Genomic DNA, 26,115 nt, shown 5'->3' on the forward strand with positions numbered 1-26,115 from the left:
TCTGTTCCCAAAAAATCACGCATTGAAAACCCTATGGAGCAAGTTCTCCTCTGACAAACATGCAGGTGTCTTGGAAGAAACCCCTGGCAATCTTCTTCCCCAAAATTCACCCACTGAAAACCCTACGGAGCACAGTTCTCCTCTGACACACATGGAGGTGCCTTGGAGGAAAGTGCTTGCAATCTGCTTCTGAAAAATGACCCATTGAAAATCCTATGGAGCACAGTTCTCCTCTGACACACATGGAGGTGTCTTGGAAGAAAAACCTGGCAATCTGCTTCCACAAAAAATCCACTGAAAACCCTATGGAGCACAGTACTCGTCGGACACACATGGAGGTGCCTTGGGAGAAAGTCCTGGCTTCTGCTTCCGAAAAATCACCCATTGAAAACCCTATGGAGCACAGTTCTCCTCTGACACAGAGGTGCCTTGGAAGAAAGTCCTGTCAATCTCCTTCCAAAAATTCATACTTTGAAAATCCTATGGAGTACAGTGCTCCTCTGATAGTCATGGAGGTCTCTTGGAAGAAGGTCCTGGCAATGTGCTACCAAAAAATCACCCATGAAAACCTTTTGGAGTACGGTTCTCCTCTGAGACGCATGGAGGTGCCTTGGAAGACAGTCCTGCGAATTTGTTTGCGAAAAATCATCCGTTGAAAACCCTATGGAGCACAGATCTCTGAAACACATGGAGGTGCCATGGAGAAAAGTCCTGGCGACCTGCTTCAAAAATATCATCCATTGAGGACACTTCTTAGCACAATTCTCCTCTGACACACAGCCAGGTGCCTTGGAAGGACATCCTGGCAATCTGATCCGAAAAAATCATGCATTGAAAACCTTGTGGAGCACAGTTCTCTTCAAACACACATGGAGGTGCCTTGGAAGAAAGTCCTGGCAATCTGCTTCCCCAAAAATCCCATTGAAAACCCTATGGAGCACAGTTCTCTTCTGACACACATAGAGGTGACTTGGAAGAAAGTCCTGGCAATCTCCTTCCAAAAAAAACCCATTGAAACCCTATGGAGCACACTTCTCCTCTGACACACATGGACACGCCATGGAAGAAAGTCCTGGCAACTGCTTCGAAAAATTCATCAATCCAAAACCCTATGCAGCACAGTTCTCCTCTGATACTCATGGAGGTGCCTTGGAAGAAAGTCCTGGCAATCTGTTTCTGATAAATCACCTATTGAAAACCGTATGGCGCACAGTTCTCCTGTGACACACACGGAGACGCCATGAGTCTGAGCCACCTGGATGGGAATCAACAACAGCAACATGCTTCATAAGCAGAGAATGGAACAGAAATGTACAAAGGAGACGATCCCCTTTGTGGTGCCAATGGTTCGACTGTTGCTTACGCATCCAAAAGATTGGAGATTTGCGTCACTGGACACCCCTGAGAAGAAAGGCCTGGCAATCTAATTGCAAAAAAATCAACGGTTGAAAACCCTGTTTAGCACAGTTTCCCTCAGACACACATGGAGGTGCCTTGGAAGAAAGTCCTGGCAATGTGCTCCTAACAAATCATCCACTGGAAGCCCTAAGGAGCACAGTTCTCCTCTCACACATGGAGGTGTCTTGGAAGAAATTCCTGGCAATCTGCTCCCCCCAAAAATCACACACTGAAAACCCTACGGAGCACAGTTCTCCTGTAACACACTTGGAGGTACTTGGAAGAAAGGCTTGGCAATTTGCTCCCAGAAAATCATCTATTGAAAACCCTAAGGAGCACAGTCCTCCTCTGACACACAATGAGGTGCCTTGGAAGGATGTCCTGGTAATCTGTTTCCGAAAAACCAGCCACTGAAACCCTGTGGAGCACACTTCTCCTCTGACACACAATGAGGTGCCTTAGAGGAAAGTTCTGCAGTCTTCTTCTGAAAAATCACCCATTGAGAACCCTGTGGAGCACAGTTCTCCTCTGACACACATGTGAGATGACTTGGAAGAAAGTCCTGGCAATCTCCTTCCGAAAAATCAGTCATACAAAACCCTTTGGAGCACTGTTCTCAGATACAGATGGAGGTGCCATCGATGAAAATCCTGGCAATCTGCTCAGAAAAATCATCCATTGAGAACCCTGTGGAGCACAGTTCTCCTTTCGCACACATTGAGGTGCCTTGGAAGAAAGTTCTGGCAATCTGCTTCCGAAAAATCACACAGTGAAAGCCCTATGGAGCACAGTTCTCCTCTGACACACACAGAGGTGCCATGGAAGAAAGTCCTAACAATCTGCTTGCAAAAAAACCCATTGAAAACCCTGTGGAGCACAGTTCTCCTATGACACACAGGGAAGTGCCTTGGAAGAAAGTCCTTGCAATCTGCTCCCCAAAAATCACCCACGAAAACCCTGTGGAGTGTCGTTCTCCTCTGACACATATGCAGGTGCCTTGGAAGAAAGTCCTGGCAATCTGCTTCCAATAAATTAGCCATTGAAAACCCCATGGAGCACATTTCTCCTCTGACACTCACAGAGGTGCGATGGAAGAAAGTCCTGACAATTTGCTTCCAAAAAAACACATTGAAAACCCTGTGGAGCACAGCTCTCCTCTAACACACATGGAGGTGCCTTGGAAGAAAGTCCTGGAAATCTACATCAAAAAAATCAGCCCTTGAAAATCCTATGGAGCACCGTTCTATGACACACGGGGAAGTGCCTTGGAAGTCAGTCCTTGCAATCTGCTCCCAAAAAATCACCCACGAAAACCCTTTGGAGTATAGTTCTCCTCTGACACACATGGAGGTGCCTTGGAAGAAAGTCCTGACAATCTGCTCCCAAAAAATCACCCATTGAAAACCCTATGGAGAAGAGTTCTCTGACACACACGGAGGTGCCGTGGAAGAAAGACGTGGCAATCTGCGTCCAAAAAAAATCATCCATCGAAACCCCTATGGAGCACAGTTCTCCTCTGACACACACAGAGGTTCCATGGAAGAAAGTCCTGACAATCTGCTTCCAAAACAAAACCCACTGAAAACCCTATGGAGCACAGTTCTCCTATGACACACAGGGAAGTGCCTTGGAAGAAAGTCCTTGCAATCTGCTCCCAAAGAATCACCCACGAAAATCCTTTGGAGTGTAGTTCTCCTCTGACACATATGGAGGTGCCTTGGAAGGAAGTCCTGGCAATCTGCTCCCAAAAAATCACCCATTGAAAATTCTATGGAGAAGAGTTCTCTGACACACATGGAGGTGCCTTGGAAGAAAGTCCAGGCAATCTGCTTCCAAAAAAAGACCCATTCAAAACCCTGTGGAGCACAGTTCTCCTCTGACACACACGGACGTGCCTTTGAAGAAAGTCCTGGCAATCTGTTCCCAAAAAATCACGCATTGAAAACCCTATGGAGCAAGTTCTCCTCTGACAAACATGCAGGTGTCTTGGAAGAAACCCCTGGCAATCTTCTTCCCCAAAATTCACCCACTGAAAACCCTACGGAGCACAGTTCTCCTCTGACACACATGGAGGTGCCTTGGAGGAAAGTGCTTGCAATCTGCTTCTGAAAAATGACCCATTGAAAATCCTATGGAGCACAGTTCTCCTCTGACACACATGGAGGTGTCTTGGAAGAAAAACCTGGCAATCTGCTTCCACAAAAAATCCACTGAAAACCCTATGGAGCACAGTACTCGTCGGACACACATGGAGGTGCCTTGGGAGAAAGTCCTGGCTTCTGCTTCCGAAAAATCACCCATTGAAAACCCTATGGAGCACAGTTCTCCTCTGACACAGAGGTGCCTTGGAAGAAAGTCCTGTCAATCTCCTTCCAAAAATTCATACTTTGAAAATCCTATGGAGTACAGTGCTCCTCTGATAGTCATGGAGGTCTCTTGGAAGAAGGTCCTGGCAATGTGCTACCAAAAAATCACCCATGAAAACCTTTTGGAGTACGGTTCTCCTCTGAGACGCATGGAGGTGCCTTGGAAGACAGTCCTGCGAATTTGTTTGCGAAAAATCATCCGTTGAAAACCCTATGGAGCACAGATCTCTGAAACACATGGAGGTGCCATGGAGAAAAGTCCTGGCGACCTGCTTCAAAAATATCATCCATTGAGGACACTTCTTAGCACAATTCTCCTCTGACACACAGGCAGGTGCCTTGGAAGGACATCCTGGCAATCTGATCCGAAAAAATCATGCATTGAAAACCTTGTGGAGCACAGTTCTCTTCAAACACACATGGAGGTGCCTTGGAAGAAAGTCCTGGCAATCTGCTTCCCCAAAAATCCCATTGAAAACCCTATGGAGCACAGTTCTCTTCTGACACACATAGAGGTGACTTGGAAGAAAGTCCTGGCAATCTCCTTCCAAAAAAAACCCATTGAAACCCTATGGAGCACACTTCTCCTCTGACACACATGGACACGCCATGGAAGAAAGTCCTGGCAACTGCTTCGAAAAATTCATCAATCCAAAACCCTATGCAGCACAGTTCTCCTCTGATACTCATGGAGGTGCCTTGGAAGAAAGTCCTGGCAATCTGTTTCTGATAAATCACCTATTGAAAACCGTATGGCGCACAGTTCTCCTGTGACACACACGGAGACGCCATGAGTCTGAGCCACCTGGATGGGAATCAACAACAGCAACATGGTTCATAAGCAGAGAATGGAACAGAAATGTACAAAGGAGAGGATTCCCTTTGTGGTGCCAATGGTTCGACTGTTGCTTACGCATCCAAAAGATTGGAGATTTGCGTCACTGGACACCCCTGAGAAGAAAGGCCTGGCAATCTAATTGCAAAAAAATCAACGGTTGAAAACCCTGTTTAGCACAGTTTCCCTCAGACACACATGGAGGTGCCTTGGAAGAAAGTCCTGGCAATCTGTTTCTGAGAAATCACCCATTGAAAACCCCAGGGAGCACCGTTCTTTTCTGATACACAAGGATGTGCCATGAAAGAAAGTCCTGGCAATCTGTTTCTGATAAATCACCTATTGAAAACCGTATGGCGCACAGTTTTCTTGTGACACACACGGAGGCGCCATGAGTCTGAGCCACCTGGATGGGAATCAACAACAGCAACATGCTTCATAAGCAGAGAATGGAACAGAAATGTACAAAGGAGAGGATCCCCTGTGTGGTGCCAATGGTTCGGCTGTTGGTTACGTATCCAAAATTGGAGATTTGCGTCACTGGACACCCCTGAGAAGAAAGGCCTGGCAATCTAATTGCAAAAAAATCAACGGTTGAAAACCCTGTTTAGCACAGTTTCCCTCAGACACACATGGAGGTGCCTTGGAAGAAAGTCCTGGCAATGTGCTCCTAACAAATCATCCACTGGAAGCCCTAAGGAGCACAGTTCTCCTCTCACACATGGAGGTGTCTTGGAAGAAATTCCTGGCAATCTGCTCCCCCCAGAAATCACACACTGAAAACCCTACGGAGCACAGTTCTCCTGTAACACACATGGAGGTACTTGGAAGAAAGGCTTGGCAATTTGCTCCCAGAAAATCATCTATTGAAAACCCTAAGGAGCACAGTCCTCCTCTGACACACAATGAGGTGCCTTGGAAGGATGTCCTGGTAATCTGTTTCCGAAAAACCAGCCACTGAAACCCTGTGGAGCACAGTTCTCCTCTGACACACAATGAGGTGCCTTAGAGGAAAGTTCTGCAATCTTCTTCTGAAAAATCACCCATTGAGAACCCTGTGGAGCACAGTTCTCCTCTGACACACATGTGAGATGACTTGGAAGAAAGTCCTGGCAATCTCCTTCCGAAAAATCAGTCATACAAAACCCTTTGGAGCACTGTTCTCAGATACAGATGGAGGTGCCATCGATGAAAATCCTGGCAATCTGCTCAGAAAAATCATCCATTGAGAACCCTGTGGAGCACAGTTCTCCTTTCGCACACATTGAGGTGCCTTGGAAGAAAGTTCTGGCAATCTGCTTCCGAAAAATCACACAGTGAAAGCCCTATGGAGCACAGTTCTCCTCTGACACACACAGAGGTGCCATGGAAGAAAGTCCTTGCAATCTGCTCCCCAAAAATCACCCACGAAAACCCTGTGGAGTGTCGTTCTCCTCTGACACATATGCAGGTGCCTTGGAAGAAAGTCCTGGCAATCTGCTTCCAATAAATTAGCCATTGAAAACCCCATGGAGCACATTTCTCCTCTGACACTCACAGAGGTGCGATGGAAGAAAGTCCTGACAATCTGCTTCCAAAAAAACACATTGAAAACCCTGTGGAGCACAGCTCTCCTCTAACACACATGGAGGTGCCTTGGAAGAAAGTCCTGGAAATCTACATCAAAAAAATCAGCCCTTGAAAATCCTATGGAGCACCGTTCTATGACACACGGGGAAGTGCCTTGGAAGTCAGTCCTTGCAATCTGCTCCCAAAAAATCACCCACGAAAACCCTTTGGAGTATAGTTCTCCTCTGACACACATGGAGGTGCCTTGGAAGAAAGTCCTGACAATCTGCTCCCAAAAAATCACCCATTGAAAACCCTATGGAGAAGAGTTCTCTGACACATACGGAGGTGCCGTGGAAGAAAGACGTGGCAATCTGCGTCCAAAAAAAATCATCCATCGAAACCCCTATGGAGCACAGTTCTCCTCTGACACACACAGAGGTTCCATGGAAGAAAGTCCTGACAATCTGCTTGCAAAAAAAAACCCATTGAAAACCCTATGGAGCACAGTTCTCCTATGACACACAGGGAAGTGCCTTGGAAGAAAGTCCTTGCAATCTGCTCCCAAAGAATCACCCACGAAAATCCTTTGGCGTGTAGTTCTCCTCTGACACATATGGAGGTGCCTTGGAAGGAAGTCCTGGCAATCTGCTCCCAAAAAATCACCCATTGAAAATCCTATGGAGAAGAGTTCTCTGACACACATGGAGGTGCCGTGGAAGAAAGTCCTGGCAATCTGCGTCCAAAAAAAATCATCCTTCGAAACCCCTATGGAGCACAGTTCTCCTCTGACACACACGGACGTGCCTTGGAAGAAAGTCCTGGCAATCTGCTTCCGAAAAATCACAAGTTGAAAACCCTGTGGAGCACAGTTCTCCTCTGACACACACGGAGGTGCCTTGGACGAAACTCCTGGCAATCTGCTCCCAAAAAATCACCAATTCTAAATCCTATGGAGCACAGTTGTCGTCTGACACACATGGAGGTGCCTTGGAAGAAAGTCCAGGCAATCTGCTTCCAAAAAAAGACCCATTCAAAACCCTGTGGAGCACAGTTCTCCTCTGACACACACGGACGTGCCTTGGAAGAAAGTCCTGGCAATCTGTTCCCAAAAAATCACCCATTGAAAACCCTATGGAGCAAGTTCTCCTCTGACAAACATGCAGGTGTCTTGGAAGAAACCCCTGGCAATCTTCTTCCCCAAAATTCACCCACTGAAAACCCTACGGAGCACAGTTCTCCTCTGACACACATGGAGGTGCCTTGGAGGAAAGTGCTTGCAATCTGCTTCTGAAAAATGACCCATTGAAAATCCTATGGAGCACAGTTCTCCTCTGACACACATGGAGGTGTCTTGGAAGAAAAACCTGGCAATCTGCTTCCACAAAAAATCCACTGAAAACCCTATGGAGCACAGTACTCGTCGGACACACATGGAGGTGCCTTGGGAGAAAGTCCTGGCTTCTGCTTCCGAAAAATCACCCATTGAAAACCCTATGGAGCACAGTTCTCCTCTGACACAGAGGTGCCTTGGAAGAAAGTCCTGTCAATCTCCTTCCAAAAATTCATACTTTGAAAATCCTATGGAGTACAGTGCTCCTCTGATAGTCATGGAGGTCTCTTGGAAGAAGGTCCTGGCAATGTGCTACCAAAAAATCACCCATGAAAACCTTTTGGAGTACGGTTCTCCTCTGAGACGCATGGAGGTGCCTTGGAAGACAGTCCTGCGAATTTGTTTGCGAAAAATCATCCGTTGAAAACCCTATGGAGCACAGATCTCTGAAACACATGGAGGTGCCATGGAGAAAAGTCCTGGCGACCTGCTTCAAAAATATCATCCATTGAGGACACTTCTTAGCACAATTCTCCTCTGACACACAGGCAGGTGCCTTGGAAGGACATCCTGGCAATCTGATCCGAAAAAATCATGCATTGAAAACCTTGTGGAGCACAGTTCTCTTCAAACACACATGGAGGTGCCTTGGAAGAAAGTCCTGGCAATCTGCTTCCCCAAAAATCCCATTGAAAACCCTATGGAGCACAGTTCTCTTCTGACACACATAGAGGTGACTTGGAAGAAAGTCCTGGCAATCTCCTTCCAAAAAAAACCCATTGAAACCCTATGGAGCACACTTCTCCTCTGACACACATGGACACGCCATGGAAGAAAGTCCTGGCAACTGCTTCGAAAAATTCATCAATCCAAAACCCTATGCAGCACAGTTCTCCTCTGATACTCATGGAGGTGCCTTGGAAGAAAGTCCTGGCAATCTGTTTCTGATAAATCACCTATTGAAAACCGTATGGCGCACAGTTCTCCTGTGACACACACGGAGGCGCCATGAGTCTGAGCCACCTGGATGGGAATCAACAACAGCAACATGCTTCATAAGCAGAGAATGGAACAGAAATGTACAAAGGAGAGGATTCCCTTTGTGGTGCCAATGGTTCGACTGTTGCTTACGCATCCAAAAGATTGGAGATTTGCGTCACTGGACACCCCTGAGAAGAAAGGCCTGGCAATCTAATTGCAAAAAAATCAACGGTTGAAAACCCTGTTTAGCACAGTTTCCCTCAGACACACATGGAGGTGCCTTGGAAGAAAGTCCTGGCAATCTGTTTCTGAGAAATCATCCATTGAAAACCCCAGGGAGCACCGTTCTTTTCTGATACACAAGGATGTGCCATGAAAGAAAGTCCTGGCAATCTATTTCTGATAAATCACCTATTGAAAACCGTATGGCGCACAGTTCTCCTGTGACACACACGGAGGCGCCATGAGTCTGAGCCACCTGGATGGGAATCAACAACAGCAACATGCTTCATAAGCAGAGAATGGAACAGAAATGTACAAAGGAGAGGATCCCCTGTGTGGTGCCAATGGTTCGGCTGTTGGTTACGTATCCAAAATTGGAGATTTGCGTCACTGGACACCCCTGAGAAGAAAGGCCTGGCAATCTAATTGCAAAAAAATCAACGGTTGAAAACCCTGTTTAGCACAGTTTCCCTCAGACACACATGGAGGTGCCTTGGAAGAAAGTCCTGGCAATGTGCTCCTAACAAATCATCCACTGGAAGCCCTAAGGAGCACAGTTCTCCTCTCACACATGGAGGTGCCTTGGAAGAAATTCCTGGCAATCTGCTCCCCCCAAAAATCACACACTGAAAACCCTACGGAGCACAGTTCTCCTGTAACACACATGGAGGTACTTGGAAGAAAGGCTTGGCAATTTGCTCCCAGAAAATCATCTATTGAAAACCCTAAGGAGCACAGTCCTCCTCTGACACACAATGAGGTGCCTTGGAAGGATGTCCTGGTAATCTGTTTCCGAAAAACCAGCCACTGAAACCCTGTGGAGCACAGTTCTCCTCTGACACACAATGAGGTGCCTTAGAGGAAAGTTCTGCAATCTTCTTCTGAAAAATCACCCATTGAGAACCCTGTGGAGCACAGTTCTCCTCTGACACACATGTGAGATGACTTGGAAGAAAGTCCTGGCAATCTCCTTCCGAAAAATCAGTCATACAAAACCCTTTGGAGCACTGTTCTCAGATACAGATGGAGGTGCCATCGATGAAAATCCTGGCAATCTGCTCAGAAAAATCATCCATTGAGAACCCTGTGGAGCACAGTTCTCCTTTCGCACACATTGAGGTGCCTTGGAAGAAAGTTCTGGCAATCTGCTTCCGAAAAATCACACAGTGAAAGCCCTATGGAGCACGGTTCTCCTCTGACACACACAGAGGTGCCATCGATGAAAATCCTGGCAATCTGCTCAGAAAAATCATCCATTGAGAACCCTGTGGAGCACAGTTCTCTTATGACACACAGGGAAGTGCCTTGGAAGAAAGTCCTTGCAATCTGCTCCCCAAAAATCACCCACGAAAACCCTGTGGAGTGTCGTTCTCCTCTGACACATATGCAGGTGCCTTGGAAGAAAGTCCTGGCAATCTGCTTCCAATAAATTAGCCATTGAAAACCCCATGGAGCACATTTCTCCTCTGACACTCACAGAGGTGCGATGGAAGAAAGTCCTGACAATCTGCTTCCAAAAAAACACATTGAAAACCCTGTGGAGCACAGGTCTCCTCTAACACACATGGAGGTGCCTTGGAAGAAAGTCCTGGAAATCTACATCAAAAAAATCAGCCCTTGAAAATCCTATGGAGCACCGTTCTATGACACACGGGGAAGTGCCTTGGAAGTCAGTCCTTGCAATCTGCTCCCAAAAAATCACCCACGAAAACCCTTTGGAGTATAGTTCTCCTCTGACACACATGGAGGTGCCTTGGAAGAAAGTCCTGACAATCTGCTCCCAAAAAATCACCCATTGAAAACACTATGGAGAAGAGTTCTCTGACACACACGGAGGTGCCGTGGAAGAAAGACGTGGCAATCTGCGTCCAAAAAAAATCATCCATCGAAACCCCTATGGAGCACAGTTCTCCTCTGACACACATGGAGGTGTCTTGGAAGAAAAACCTGGCAATCTGCTTCCACAAAAAATCCACTGAAAACCCTATGGAGCACAGTACTCGTCGGACACACATGGAGGTGCCTTGGGAGAAAGTCCTGGCTTCTGCTTCCGAAAAATCACCCACCGAAAACCCTATGGAGCACAGTTCTCCTCTGACACAGAGGTGCCTTGGAAGAAAGTCCTGTCAATCTCCTTCCAAAAATTCATACTTTGAAAATCCTATGGAGTACAGTGCTCCTCTGATAGTCATGGAGGTCTCTTGGAAGAAGGTCCTGGCAATGTGCTACCAAAAAATCACCCATGAAAACTTTTTGGAGTACGGTTCTCCTCTGAGACGCATGGAGGTGCCTTGGAAGACAGTCCTGCGAATTTGTTTGCGAAAAATCATCCGTTGAAAACCCTATGGAGCACAGATCTCTGAAACACATGGAGGTGCCATGGAGAAAAGTCCTGGCGACCTGCTTCAAAAATATCATCCATTGAGGACACTTCTTAGCACAATTCTCCTCTGACACACAGGCAGGTGCCTTGGAAGGACATCCTGGCAATCTGATCCGAAAAAATCATGCATTGAAAACCTTGTGGAGCACAGTTCTCTTCAAACACACATGGAGGTGCCTTGGAAGAAAGTCCTGGCAATCTGCTTCCCCAAAAATCCCATTGAAAACCCTATGGAGCACAGTTCTCTTCTGACACACATAGAGGTGACTTGGAAGAAAGTCCTGGCAATCTCCTTCCAAAAAAAACCCATTGAAACCCTATGGAGCACACTTCTCCTCTGACACACATGGAGACGCCATGGAAGAAAGTCCTGGCAACTGCTTCAAAAAATTCATCAATCCAAAACCCTATGCAGCACAGTTCTCCTCTGATACTCATGGAGGTGCCTTGGAAGAAAGTCCTGGCAATCTGTTTCTGATAAATCACCCATTGAAAACCCCAGGGAGCACCGTTCTTTTCTGATACACAAGGATGTGCCATGAAAGAAAGTCCTGGCAATCTGTTTCTGATAAATCACCTATTGAAAACCGTATGGCGCACAGTTCTCCTGTGACACACACGGAGGCGCCATGAGTCTGAGCCACCTGGATGGGAATCAACAACAGCAACATGCTTCATAAGCAGAGAATGGAACAGAAATGTACAAAGGAGAGGATCCCCTGTGTGGTGCCAATGGTTCGGCTGTTGGTTACGTATCCAAAATTGGAGATTTGCGTCACTGGACACCCCTGAGAAGAAAGGCCTGGCAATCTAATTGCAAAAAAATCAACGGTTGAAAACCCTGTTTAGCACAGTTTCCCTCAGACACACATGGAGGTGCCTTGGAAGAAAGTTCTGGCAATGTGCTCCTAACAAATCATCCACTGGAAGCCCTAAGGAGCACAGTTCTCCTCTCACACATGGAGGTGCCTTGGAAGAAATTCCTGGCAATCTGCTCCCCCCAGAAATCACACACTGAAAACCCTACGGAGCACAGTTCTCCTGTAACACACATGGAGGTACTTGGAAGAAAGGCTTGGCAATTTGCTCCCAGAAAATCATCTATTGAAAACCCTAAGGAGCACAGTCCTCCTCTGACACACAATGAGGTGCCTTGGAAGGATGTCCTGGTAATCTGTTTCCGAAAAACCAGCCACTGAAACCCTGTGGAGCACAGTTCTCCTCTGACACACAATGAGGTGCCTTAGAGGAAAGTTCTGCAATCTTCTTCTGAAAAATCACCCATTGAGAACCCTGTGGAGCACAGTTCTCCTCTGACACACATGTGAGATGACTTGGAAGAAAGTCCTGGCAATCTCCTTCCGAAAAATCAGTCATACAAAACCCTTTGGAGCACTGTTCTCAGATACAGATGGAGGTGCCATCGATGAAAATCCTGGCAATCTGCTCAGAAAAATCATCCATTGAGAACCCTGTGGAGCACAGTTCTCCTTTCGCACACATTGAGGTGCCTTGGAAGAAAGTTCTGGCAATCTGCTTCTGAAAAATCACACAGTGAAAGCCCTATGGAGCACGGTTCTCCTCTGACACACACAGAGGTGCCATCAATGAAAATCCTGGCAATCTGCTCAGAAAAATCATCCATTGAAAACCCTGTGGAGCACAGTTCTCTTATGACACACAGGGAAGTGCCTTGGAAGAAAGTCCTTGCAATCTGCTCCCCAAAAATCACCCACGAAAACCCTGTGGAGTGTCGTTCTCCTCTGACACATATGCAGGTGCCTTGGAAGAAAGTCCTGGCAATCTGCTTCCAATAAATTAGCCATTGAAAACCCCATGGAGCACATTTCTCCTCTGACACTCACAGAGGTGCGATGGAAGAAAGTCCTGACAATCTGCTTCCAAAAAAACACATTGAAAACCCTGTGGAGCACAGCTCTCCTCTAACACACATGGAGGTGCCTTGGAAGAAAGTCCTGGAAATCTACATCAAAAAAATCAGCCCTTGAAAATCCTATGGAGCACCGTTCTATGACACACGGGGAAGTGCCTTGGAAGTCAGTCCTTGCAATCTGCTCCCAAAAAATCACCCACGAAAACCCTTTGGAGTATAGTTCTCCTCTGACACACATGGAGGTGCCTTGGAAGAAAGTCCTGACAATCTGCTCCCAAAAAATCACCCATTGAAAACCCTATGGAGAAGAGTTCTCTGACACACACGGAGGTGCCGTGGAAGAAAGACGTGGCAATCTGCGTCCAAAAAAAATCATCCATCGAAACCCCTATGGAGCACAGTTCTCCTCTGACACACACAGAGGTTCCATGGAAGAAAGTCCTGACAATCTGCTTGCAAAACAAAACCCATTGAAAACCCTATGGAGCACAGTTCTCCTATGACACACAGCGAAGTGCCTTGGAAGAAAGTCCTTGCAATCTGCTCCCAAAGAATCACCCACGAAAATCCTTTGGCGTGTAGTTCTCCTCTGACACATATGGAGGTGCCTTGGAAGGAAGTCCTGGCAATCTGCTCCCAAAAAATCACCCATTGAAAATCCTATGGAGAAGAGTTCTCTGACACACATGGAGGTGCCGTGGAAGAAAGTCCTGGCAATCTGCGTCCAAAAAAAATCATCCTTCGAAACCCCTATGGAGCACAGTTCTCCTCTGACACACACGGACGTGCCTTGGAAGAAAGTCCTGGCAATCTGCTTCCGAAAAATCACAAGTTGAAAACCCTATGGAGCACAGTTCTCCTCTGACACACACGGAGGTGCCTTGGACGAAACTCCTGGCAATCTGCTCCCAAAATATCACCAATTCTAAATCCTATGGAGCACAGTTGTCGTCTGACACACATGGAGGTGACTTGGAAGAAAGTCCAGGCAATCTGCTTCCAAAAAAAGACCCATTCAAAACCCTGTGGAGCACAGTTCTCCTCTGACACACACGGAGGTGCCTTGGAAGAAAGTCCTGGCAATCTGTTCCCAAAAAATCACGCATTGAAAACCCTATGGAGCAAGTTCTCCTCTGACAAACATGCAGGTGTCTTGGAAGAAACCCCTGGCAATCTTCTTCCCAAAAATTCACCCACTGAAAACCCTACGGAGCACAGTTCTCCTCTGACACGCATGGAGGTGCCTTGGAGGAAAGTGCTTGCAATCTGCTTCTGAAAAATGACCCATTGAAAATCCTATGGAGCACAGTTCTCCTCTGACACACATGGAGGTGTCTTGGAAGAAAAACCTGGCAATCTGCTTCCACAAAAAATCCACTGAAAACCCTATGGAGCACAGTACTCGTCGGACGCACATGGAGGTGCCTTGGGAGAAAGTCCTGGCTTCTGCTTCCGAAAAATCACCCATTGAAAACCCTATGGAGCACAGTTCTCCTCTGACACAGAGGTGCCTTGGAAGAAAGTCCTGTCAATCTCCTTCCAAAAATTCATACTTTGAAAATCCTATGGAGTACAGTGCTCCTCTGATAGTCATGGAGGTGTCTTGGGAGAAGGTCCTGGCAATGTGCTACCAAAAAATCACCCATGAAAAAATTTTGGAGTACAGTTCTCCTCTGAGACGCATGGAGGTGCCTTGGAAGACAGTCCTGCGAATTTGTTTGCGAAAAATCATCCGTTGAAAACCCTATGGAGCACAGATCTCTGAAACACATGGAGGTGCCATGGAGAAAAGTCCTGGCGACCTGCTTCAAAAATAGCATCCATTGAGGACACTTCTTAGCACAATTCTCCTCTGACACACAGGCAGGTGCCTTGGAAGGACATCCTGGCAATCTGATCCGAAAAAATCATGCATTGAAAACCTTGTGGAGCACAGTTCTCTTCAAACACACATGGAGGTGCCTTGGAAGAAAGTCCTGGCAATCTGCTTCCCCAAAAATCCCATTGAAAACCCTATGGAGCACAGTTCTCTTCTGACACACATAGAGGTGACTTGGAAGAAAGTCCTGGCAATCTCCTTCCAAAAAAAAACCATTGAAACCCTATGGAGCACACTTCTCCTCTGACACACATGGAGACGCCATGGAAGAAAGTCCTGGCAACTGCTTCGAAAAATTCATCAATCCAAAACCCTATGCAGCACAGTTCTCCTCTGATACTCATGGAGGTGCCTTGGAAGAAAGTCCTGGCCATCTGTTTCTGATAAATCACCTATTGAAAACCGTATGGCGCACAGTTCTCCTGTGACACACACGGAGACGCCATGAGTCTGAGCCACCTGGATGGGAATCAACAACAGCAACATGCTTCATAAGCAGAGAATGGAACAGAAATGTACAAAGGAGAGGATCCCCTTTGTGGTGCCAATGGTTCGACTGTTGCTTACGCATCCAAAAGATTGGAGATTTGCGTCACTGGACACCCCTGAGAAGAAAGGCCTGGCAATCTAATTGCAAAAAAATCAACGGTTGAAAACCCTGTTTAGCACAGTTTCCCTCAGACACACATGGAGGTGCCTTGGAAGAAAGTCCTGGCAATCTGTTTCTGAGAAATCACCCATTGAAAACCCCAGGGAGCACCGTTCTTTTCTGATACACAAGGATGTGCCATGAAAGAAAGTCCTGGCAATCTGTTTCTGATAAATCACCTATTGAAAACCGTATGGCGCACAGTTCTCCTGTGACACACACGGAGGCGCCATGAGTCTGAGCCACCTGGATGGGAATCAACAACAGCAACATGCTTCATAAGCAGAGAATGGAACAGAAATGTACAAAGGAGAGGATCCCCTGTGTGGTGCCAATGGTTCGGCTGTTGGTTACGTATCCAAAATTGGAGATTTGCGTCACTGGACACCCCTGAGAAGAAAGGCCTGGCAATCTAATTGCAAAAAAATCAACGGTTGAAAACCCTGTTTAGCACAGTTTCCCTCAGACACACATGGAGGTGCCTTGGAAGAAAGTCCTGGCAATGTGCTCCTAACAAATCATCCACTGGAAGCCCTAAGGAGCACAGTTCTCCTCTCACACATGGAGGTGTCTTGGAAGAAATTCCTGGCAATCTGCTCCTCCCAAAAATCACACACTGAAAACCCTACGGAGCACAGTTCTCCTGTAACACACATGGAGGTACTTGGAAGAAAGGCTTGGCAATTTGCTCCCAGAAAATCATCTATTGAAAACCCTAAGGAGCACAGTCCTCCTCAGACACACAATGAGGTGCCTTGGAAGGATGTCCTGGTAATCTGTTTCCGAAAAACCAGCCACTGAAACCCTGTGGAGCACAGTTCTCCTCTGACACGCAGTGAGGTGCCTTAGAGGAAAGTTCTGCAATCTTCTTCTGAAAAATCACCCATTGAGAACCCTGTGGAGCACAGTTCTCCTCTGACACACATGTGAGATGACTTGGAAGAAAGTCCTGGCAATCTCCTTCCGAAAAATCAGTCATACAAAACCCTTTGGAGCACTGTTCTCAGATACAGATGGAGGTGCCATCGATGAAAATCCTGGCAATCTGCTCAGAAAAATCATCCATTGAGAACCCTGTGGAGCACAGTTCTCCTTTCGCACACATTGAGGTGCCTTGGAAGAAAGTTCTGGCAATCTGCTTCTGAAAAATCACACAGTGAAAGCCCTATGGAGCACAGTTCTCCTCTGACACAGAGGTGCCTTGGAAGAAAGTCCTGTCAATCTCCTTCCAAAAATTCATACTTTGAAAATCCTATGGAGTACAGTGCTCCTCTGATAGTCATGGAGGTCTCTTGGAAGAAGGTCCTGGCAATGTGCTACCAAAAAATCACCCATGAAAACCTTTTGGAGTACGGTTCTCCTCTGAGACGCATGGAGGTGCCTTGGAAGACAGTCCTGCGAATTTGTTTGCGAAAAATCATCCGTTGAAAACCCTATGGAGCACAGATCTCTGAAACACATGGAGGTGCCATGGAGAAAAGTCCTGGCGACCTGCTTCAAAAATATCATCCGTTGAGGACACTTCTTAGCACAATTCTCCTCTGACACACAGGCAGGTGCCTTGGAAGGACATCCTGGCAATCTGATCCGAAAAAATCATGCATTGAAAACCTTGTGGAGCACAGTTCTCTTCAAACACACATGGAGGTGCCTTGGAAGAAAGTCCTGGCAATCTGCTTCCCCAAAAATCCCATTGAAAACCCTATGGAGCACAGTTCTCTTCTGACACACATAGAGGTGACTTGGAAGAAAGTCCTGGCAATCTCCTTCCAAAAAAAACCCATTGAAACCCTATGGAGCACACTTCTCCTCTGACACACATGGAGACGCCATGGAAGAAAGTCCTGGCAACTGCTTCGAAAAATTCATCAATCCAAAACCCTATGCAGCACAGTTCTCCTCTGATACTCATGGAGGTGCCTTGGAAGAAAGTCCTGGCAATCTGTTTCTGATAAATCACCTATTGAAAACCGTATGGCGCACAGTTCTCCTGTGACACACACGGAGACGCCATGAGTCTGAGCCACCTGGATGGGAATCAACAACAGCAACATGCTTCATAAGCAGAGAATGGAACAGAAATGTACAAAGGAGAGGATCCCCTGTGTGGTGCCAATGGTTCGGCTGTTGGTTACGTATCCAAAATTGGAGATTTGCGTCACTGGACACCCCTGAGAAGAAAGGCCTGGCAATCTAATTGCAAAAAAATCAACGGTTGAAAACCCTGTTTAGCACAGTTTCCCTCAGACACACATGGAGGTGCCTTGGAAGAAAGTCCTGGCAATCTGTTTCTGAGAAATCATCCATTGAAAACCCCAGGGAGCACCGTTCTTTTCTGAGACACAAGGATGTGCCATGAAAGAAAGTCCTGGCAATCTATTTCTGATAAATCACCTATTGAAAACCGTATGGCGCACAGTTCTCCTGTGACACACACGGAGGCGCCATGAGTCTGAGCCACCTGGATGGGAATCAACAACAGCAACATGCTTCATAAGCAGAGAATGGAACAGAAATGTACAAAGGAGAGGATCCCCTGTGTGGTGCCAATGGTTCGGCTGTTGGTTACGTATCCAAAATTGGAGATTTGCGTCACTGGACACCCCTGAGAAGAAAGGCCTGGCAATCTAATTGCAAAAAAATCAACGGTTGAAAACCCTGTTTAGCACAGTTTCCCTCAGACACACATGGAGGTGCCTTGGAAGAAAGTCCTGGCAATGTGCTCCTAACAAATCATCCACTGGAAGCCCTAAGGAGCACAGTTCTCCTCTCACACATGGAGGTGCCTTGGAAGAAATTCCTGGCAATCTGCTCCCCCCAAAAATCACACACTGAAAACCCTACGGAGCACAGTTCTCCTGTAACACACATGGAGGTACTTGGAAGAAAGGCTTGGCAATTTGCTCCCAGAAAATCATCTATTGAAAACCCTAAGGAGCACAGTCCTCCTCTGACACACAATGAGGTGCCTTGGAAGGATGTCCTGGTAATCTGTTTCCGAAAAACCAGCCACTGAAACCCTGTGGAGCACAGTTCTCCTCTGACACACAATGAGGTGCCTTACAGGAAAGTTCTGCAATCTTCTTCTGAAAAATCACCCATTGAGAACCCTGTGGAGCACAGTTCTCCTCTGACACACATGTGAGATGACTTGGAAGAAAGTCCTGGCAATCTCCTTCCGAAAAATCAGTCATACAAAACCCTTTGGAGCACTGTTCTCAGATACAGATGGAGGTGCCATCGATGAAAATCCTGGCAATCTGCTCAGAAAAATCATCCATTGAGAACCCTGTGGAGCACAGTTCTCCTTTCGCACACATTGAGGTGCCTTGGAAGAAAGTTCTGGCAATCTGCTTCCGAAAAATCACACAGTGAAAGCCCTATGGAGCACGGTTCTCCTCTGACACACACAGAGGTGCCATCGATGAAAATCCTGGCAATCTGCTCAGAAAAATCATCCATTGAGAACCCTGTGGAGCACAGTTCTCTTATGACACACAGGGAAGTGCCTTGGAAGAAAGTCCTTGCAATCTGCTCCCCAAAAATCACCCACGAAAACCCTGTGGAGTGTCGTTCTCCTCTGACACATATGCAGGTGCCTTGGAAGAAAGTCCTGGCAATCTGCTTCCAATAAATTAGCCATTGAAAACCCCATGGAGCACATTTCTCCTCTGACACTCACAGAGGTGCGATGGAAGAAAGTCCTGACAATCTGCTTCCAAAAAAACACATTGAAAACCCTGTGGAGCACAGCTCTCCTCTAACACACATGGAGGTGCCTTGGAAGAAAGTCCTGGAAATCTACATCAAAAAAATCAGCCCTTGAAAATCCTATGGAGCACCGTTCTATGACACACGGGGAAGTGCCTTGGAAGTCAGTCCTTGCAATCTGCTCCCAAAAAATCACCCACGAAAACCCTTTGGAGTATAGTTCTCCTCTGACACACATGGAGGTGCCTTGGAAGAAAGTCCTGACAATCTGCTCCCAAAAAATCACCCATTGAAAACCCTATGGAGAAGAGTTCTCTGACACACACGGAGGTGCCGTGGAAGAAAGACGTGGCAATCTGCGTCCAAAAAAAATCATCCATCGAAACCCCTATGGAGCACAGTTCTCCTCTGACACACATGGAGGTGTCTTGGAAGAAAAACCTGGCAATCTGCTTCCACAAAAAATCCACTGAAAACCCTATGGAGCACAGTACTCGTCGGACACACATGGAGGTGCCTTGGGAGAAAGTCCTGGCTTCTGCTTCCGAAAAATCACCCATTGAAAACCCTATGGAGCACAGTTCTCCTCTGACACAGAGGTGCCTTGGAAGAAAGTCCTGTCAATCTCCTTCCAAAAATTCATACTTTGAAAATCCTATGGAGTACAGTGCTCCTCTGATAGTCATGGAGGTCTCTTGGAAGAAGGTCCTGGCAATGTGCTACCAAAAAATCACCCATGAAAACCTTTTGGAGTACGGTTCTCCTCTGAGACGCATGGAGGTGCCTTGGAAGACAGTCCTGCGAATTTGTTTGCGAAAAATCATCCGTTGAAAACCCTATGGAGCACAGATCTCTGAAACACATGGAGGTGCCATGGAGAAAAGTCCTGGCGACCTGCTTCAAAAATATCATCCATTGAGGACACTTCTTAGCACAATTCTCCTCTGACACACAGGCAGGTGCCTTGGAAGGACATCCTGGCAATCTGATCCGAAAAAATCATGCATTGAAAACCTTGTGGAGCACAGTTCTCTTCAAACACACATGGAGGTGCCTTGGAAGAAAGTCCTGGCAATCTGCTTCCCCAAAAATCCCATTGAAAACCCTATGGAGCACAGTTCTCTTCTGACACACATAGAGGTGACTTGGAAGAAAGTCCTGGCAATCTCCTTCCAAAAAAAACCCATTGAAACCCTATGGAGCACACTTCTCCTCTGACACACATGGACACGCCATGGAAGAAAGTCCTGGCAACTGCTTCGAAAAATTCATCAATCCAAAACCCTATGCAGCACAGTTCTCCTCTGATACTCATGGAGGTGCCTTGGAAGAAAGTCCTGGCAATCTGTTTCTGAGAAATCACCCATTGAAAACCCCAGGGAGCACCGTTCTTTTCTGAGACACAAGGATGTGCCATGAAAGAAAGTCCTGGCAATCTGTTTCTGATAAATCACCTATTGAAAACCGTATGGCGCACAGTTCTCTTGTGACACACACGGAGGCGCCATGAGTCTGAGCCACCTGGATGGGAATCCACAACAGCAACATGCTTCATAAGCAGAGAACGGAACAGAAATGTACAAAGGAGAGGATCCCCTGTGTGGTGCCAATGGTTCGGCTGTTGGTTACGTATCCAAAATTGGAGATTTGCGTCACTGGACACCCCTGAGAAGAAAGGCCTGGCAATCTAATTGCAAAAAAATCAACGGTTGAAAACCCTGTTTAGCACAGTTTCCCTCAGACACACATGGAGGTGCCTTGGAAGAAAGTCCTGGCAATGTGCTCCTAACAAATCATCCACTGGAAGCCCTAAGGAGCACAGTTCTCCTCTCACACATGGAGGTGTCTTGGAAGAAATTCCTGGCAATCTGCTCCCCCCAAAAATCACACACTGAAAACCCTACGGAGCACAGTTCTCCTGTAACACACTTGGAGGTACTTGGAAGAAAGGCTTGGCAATTTGCTCCCAGAAAATCATCTATTGAAAACCCTAAGGAGCACAGTCCTCCTCTGACACACAATGAGGTGCCTTGGAAGGATGTCCTGGTAATCTGTTTCCGAAAAACCAGCCACTGAAACCCTGTGGAGCACAGTTCTCCTCTGACACACAATGAGGTGCCTTAGAGGAAAGTTCTGCAATCTTCTTCTGAAAAATCACCCATTGAGAACCCTGTGGAGCACAGTTCTCCTCTGACACACATGTGAGATGACTTGGAAGAAAGTCCTGGCAATCTCCTTCCGAAAAATCAGTCATACAAAACCCTTTGGAGCACTGTTCTCAGATACAGATGGAGGTGCCATCGATGAAAATCCTGGCAATCTGCTCAGAAAAATCATCCATTGAGAACCCTGTGGAGCACAGTTCTCCTTTCGCACACATTGAGGTGCCTTGGAAGAAAGTTCTGGCAATCTGCTTCCGAAAAATCACACAGTGAAAGCCCTATGGAGCACGGTTCTCCTCTGACACACACAGAGGTGCCATGGAAGAAAGTCCTAACAATCTGCTTGCAAAAAAACCCATTGAGAACCCTGTGGAGCACAGTTCTCTTATGACACACAGGGAAGTGCCTTGGAAGAAAGTCCTTGCAATCTGCTCCCCAAAAATCACCCACGAAAACCCTGTGGAGTGTCGTTCTCCTCTGACACATATGCAGGTGCCTTGGAAGAAAGTCCTGGCAATCTGCTTCCAATAAATTAGCCATTGAAAACCCCATGGAGCACATTTCTCCTCTGACACTCACAGAGGTGCGATGGAAGAAAGTCCTGACAATCTGCTTCCAAAAAAACACATTGAAAACCCTGTGGAGCACAGCTCTCCTCTAACACACATGGAGGTGCCTTGGAAGAAAGTCCTGGAAATCTACATCAAAAAAATCAGCCCTTGAAAATCCTATGGAGCACCGTTCTATGACACACGGGGAAGTGCCTTGGAAGTCAGTCCTTGCAATCTGCTCCCAAAAAATCACCCACGAAAACCCTTTGGAGTATAGTTCTCCTCTGACACACATGGAGGTGCCTTGGAAGAAAGTCCTGACAATCTGCTCCCAAAAAATCACCCATTGAAAACCCTATGGAGAAGAGTTCTCTGACACACACGGAGGTGCCGTGGAAGAAAGACGTGGCAATCTGCGTCCAAAAAAAATCATCCATCGAAACCCCTATGGAGCACAGTTCTCCTCTGACACACACAGAGGTTCCATGGAAGAAAGTCCTGACAATCTGCTTGCAAAACAAAACCCATTGAAAACCCTATGGAGCACAGTTCTCCTATGACACACAGGGAAGTGCCTTGGAAGAAAGTCCTTGCAATCTGCTCCCAAAGAATCACCCACGAAAATCCTTTGGCGTGTAGTTCTCCTCTGACACATATGGAGGTGCCTTGGAAGGAAGTCCTGGCAATCTGCTCCCAAAAAATCACCCATTGAAAATCCTATGGAGAAGAGTTCTCTGACACACATGGAGGTGCCGTGGAAGAAAGTCCTGGCAATCTGCGTCCAAAAAAAATCATCCTTCGAAACCCCTATGGAGCACAGTTCTCCTCTGACACACACGGACGTGCCTTGGAAGAAAGTCCTGGCAATCTGCTTCCGAAAAATCACAAGTTGAAAACCCTATGGAGCACAGTTCTCCTCTGACACACACGGAGGTGCCTTGGACGAAACTCCTGGCAATCTGCTCCCAAAATATCACCAATTCTAAATCCTATGGAGCACAGTTGTCGTCTGACACACATGGAGGTGACTTGGAAGAAAGTCCAGGCAATCTGCTTCCAAAAAAAGACCCATTCAAAACCCTGTGGAGCACAGTTCTCCTCTGACACACACGGAGGTGCCTTGGAAGAAAGTCCTGGCAATCTGTTCCCAAAAAATCACGCATTGAAAACCCTATGGAGCAAGTTCTCCTCTGACAAACATGCAGGTGTCTTGGAAGAAACCCCTGGCAATCTTCTTCCCAAAAATTCACCCACTGAAAACCCTACGGAGCACAGTTCTCCTCTGACACGCATGGAGGTGCCTTGGAGGAAAGTGCTTGCAATCTGCTTCTGAAAAATGACCCATTGAAAATCCTATGGAGCACAGTTCTCCTCTGACACACATGGAGGTGTCTTGGAAGAAAAACCTGGCAATCTGCTTCCACAAAAAATCCACTGAAAACCCTATGGAGCACAGTACTCGTCGGACGCACATGGAGGTGCCTTGGGAGAAAGTCCTGGCTTCTGCTTCCGAAAAATCACCCATTGAAAACCCTATGGAGCACAGTTCTCCTCTGACACAGAGGTGCCTTGGAAGAAAGTCCTGTCAATCTCCTTCCAAAAATTCATACTTTGAAAATCCTATGGAGTACAGTGCTCCTCTGATAGTCATGGAGGTGTCTTGGGAGAAGGTCCTGGCAATGTGCTACCAAAAAATCACCCATGAAAAAATTTTGGAGTACAGTTCTCCTCTGAGACGCATGGAGGTGCCTTGGAAGACAGTCCTGCGAATTTGTTTGCGAAAAATCATCCGTTGAAAACCCTATGGAGCACAGATCTCTGAAACACATGGAGGTGCCATGGAGAAAAGTCCTGGCGACCTGCTTCAAAAATAGCATCCATTGAGGACACTTCTTAGCACAATTCTCCTCTGACACACAGGCAGGTGCCTTGGAAGGACATCCTGGCAATCTGATCCGAAAAAATCATGCATTGAAAACCTTGTGGAGCACAGTTCTCTTCAAACACACATGGAGGTGCCTTGGAAGAAAGTCCTGGCAATCTGCTTCCCCAAAAATCCCATTGAAAACCCTATGGAGCACAGTTCTCTTCTGACACACATAGAGGTGACTTGGAAGAAAGTCCTGGCAATCTCCTTCCAAAAAAAAACCATTGAAACCCTATGGAGCACACTTCTCCTCTGACACACATGGAGACGCCATGGAAGAAAGTCCTGGCAACTGCTTCGAAAAATTCATCAATCCAAAACCCTATGCAGCACAGTTCTCCTCTGATACTCATGGAGGTGCCTTGGAAGAAAGTCCTGGCCATCTGTTTCTGATAAATCACCTATTGAAAACCGTATGGCGCACAGTTCTCCTGTGACACACACGGAGACGCCATGAGTCTGAGCCACCTGGATGGGAATCAACAACAGCAACATGCTTCATAAGCAGAGAATGGAACAGAAATGTACAAAGGAGAGGATCCCCTTTGTGGTGCCAATGGTTCGACTGTTGCTTACGCATCCAAAAGATTGGAGATTTGCGTCACTGGACACCCCTGAGAAGAAAGGCCTGGCAATCTAATTGCAAAAAAATCAACGGTTGAAAACCCTGTTTAGCACAGTTTCCCTCAGACACACATGGAGGTGCCTTGGAAGAAAGTCCTGGCAATCTGTTTCTGAGAAATCACCCATTGAAAACCCCAGGGAGCACCGTTCTTTTCTGATACACAAGGATGTGCCATGAAAGAAAGTCCTGGCAATCTGTTTCTGATAAATCACCTATTGAAAACCGTATGGCGCACAGTTCTCCTGTGACACACACGGAGGCGCCATGAGTCTGAGCCACCTGGATGGGAATCAACAACAGCAACATGCTTCATAAGCAGAGAATGGAACAGAAATGTACAAAGGAGAGGATCCCCTGTGTGGTGCCAATGGTTCGGCTGTTGGTTACGTATCCAAAATTGGAGATTTGCGTCACTGGACACCCCTGAGAAGAAAGGCCTGGCAATCTAATTGCAAAAAAATCAACGGTTGAAAACCCTGTTTAGCACAGTTTCCCTCAGACACACATGGAGGTGCCTTGGAAGAAAGTCCTGGCAATGTGCTCCTAACAAATCATCCACTGGAAGCCCTAAGGAGCACAGTTCTCCTCTCACACATGGAGGTGTCTTGGAAGAAATTCCTGGCAATCTGCTCCCCCCAAAAATCACACACTGAAAACCCTACGGAGCACAGTTCTCCTGTAACACACATGGAGGTACTTGGAAGAAAGGCTTGGCAATTTGCTCCCAGAAAATCATCTATTGAAAACCCTAAGGAGCACAGTCCTCCTCAGACACACAATGAGGTGCCTTGGAAGGATGTCCTGGTAATCTGTTTCCGAAAAACCAGCCACTGAAACCCTGTGGAGCACAGTTCTCCTCTGACACGCAGTGAGGTGCCTTAGAGGAAAGTTCTGCAATCTTCTTCTGAAAAATCACCCATTGAGAACCCTGTGGAGCACAGTTCTCCTCTGACACACATGTGAGATGACTTGGAAGAAAGTCCTGGCAATCTCCTTCCGAAAAATCAGTCATACAAAACCCTTTGGAGCACTGTTCTCAGATACAGATGGAGGTGCCATCGATGAAAATCCTGGCAATCTGCTCAGAAAAATCATCCATTGAGAACCCTGTGGAGCACAGTTCTCCTTTCGCACACATTGAGGTGCCTTGGAAGAAAGTTCTGGCAATCTGCTTCTGAAAAATCACACAGTGAAAGCCCTATGGAGCACAGTTCTCCTCTGACACAGAGGTGCCTTGGAAGAAAGTCCTGTCAATCTCCTTCCAAAAATTCATACTTTGAAAATCCTATGGAGTACAGTGCTCCTCTGATAGTCATGGAGGTCTCTTGGAAGAAGGTCCTGGCAATGTGCTACCAAAAAATCACCCATGAAAACCTTTTGGAGTACGGTTCTCCTCTGAGACGCATGGAGGTGCCTTGGAAGACAGTCCTGCGAATTTGTTTGCGAAAAATCATCCGTTGAAAACCCTATGGAGCACAGATCTCTGAAACACATGGAGGTGCCATGGAGAAAAGTCCTGGCGACCTGCTTCAAAAATATCATCCGTTGAGGACACTTCTTAGCACAATTCTCCTCTGACACACAGGCAGGTGCCTTGGAAGGACATCCTGGCAATCTGATCCGAAAAAATCATGCATTGAAAACCTTGTGG

The sequence above is a fragment of the Loxodonta africana genome, chromosome Y (assembly GCF_030014295.1).
Source record: "Loxodonta africana isolate mLoxAfr1 chromosome Y, mLoxAfr1.hap2, whole genome shotgun sequence".
Lineage (NCBI taxonomy): Eukaryota > Metazoa > Chordata > Mammalia > Proboscidea > Elephantidae > Loxodonta > Loxodonta africana.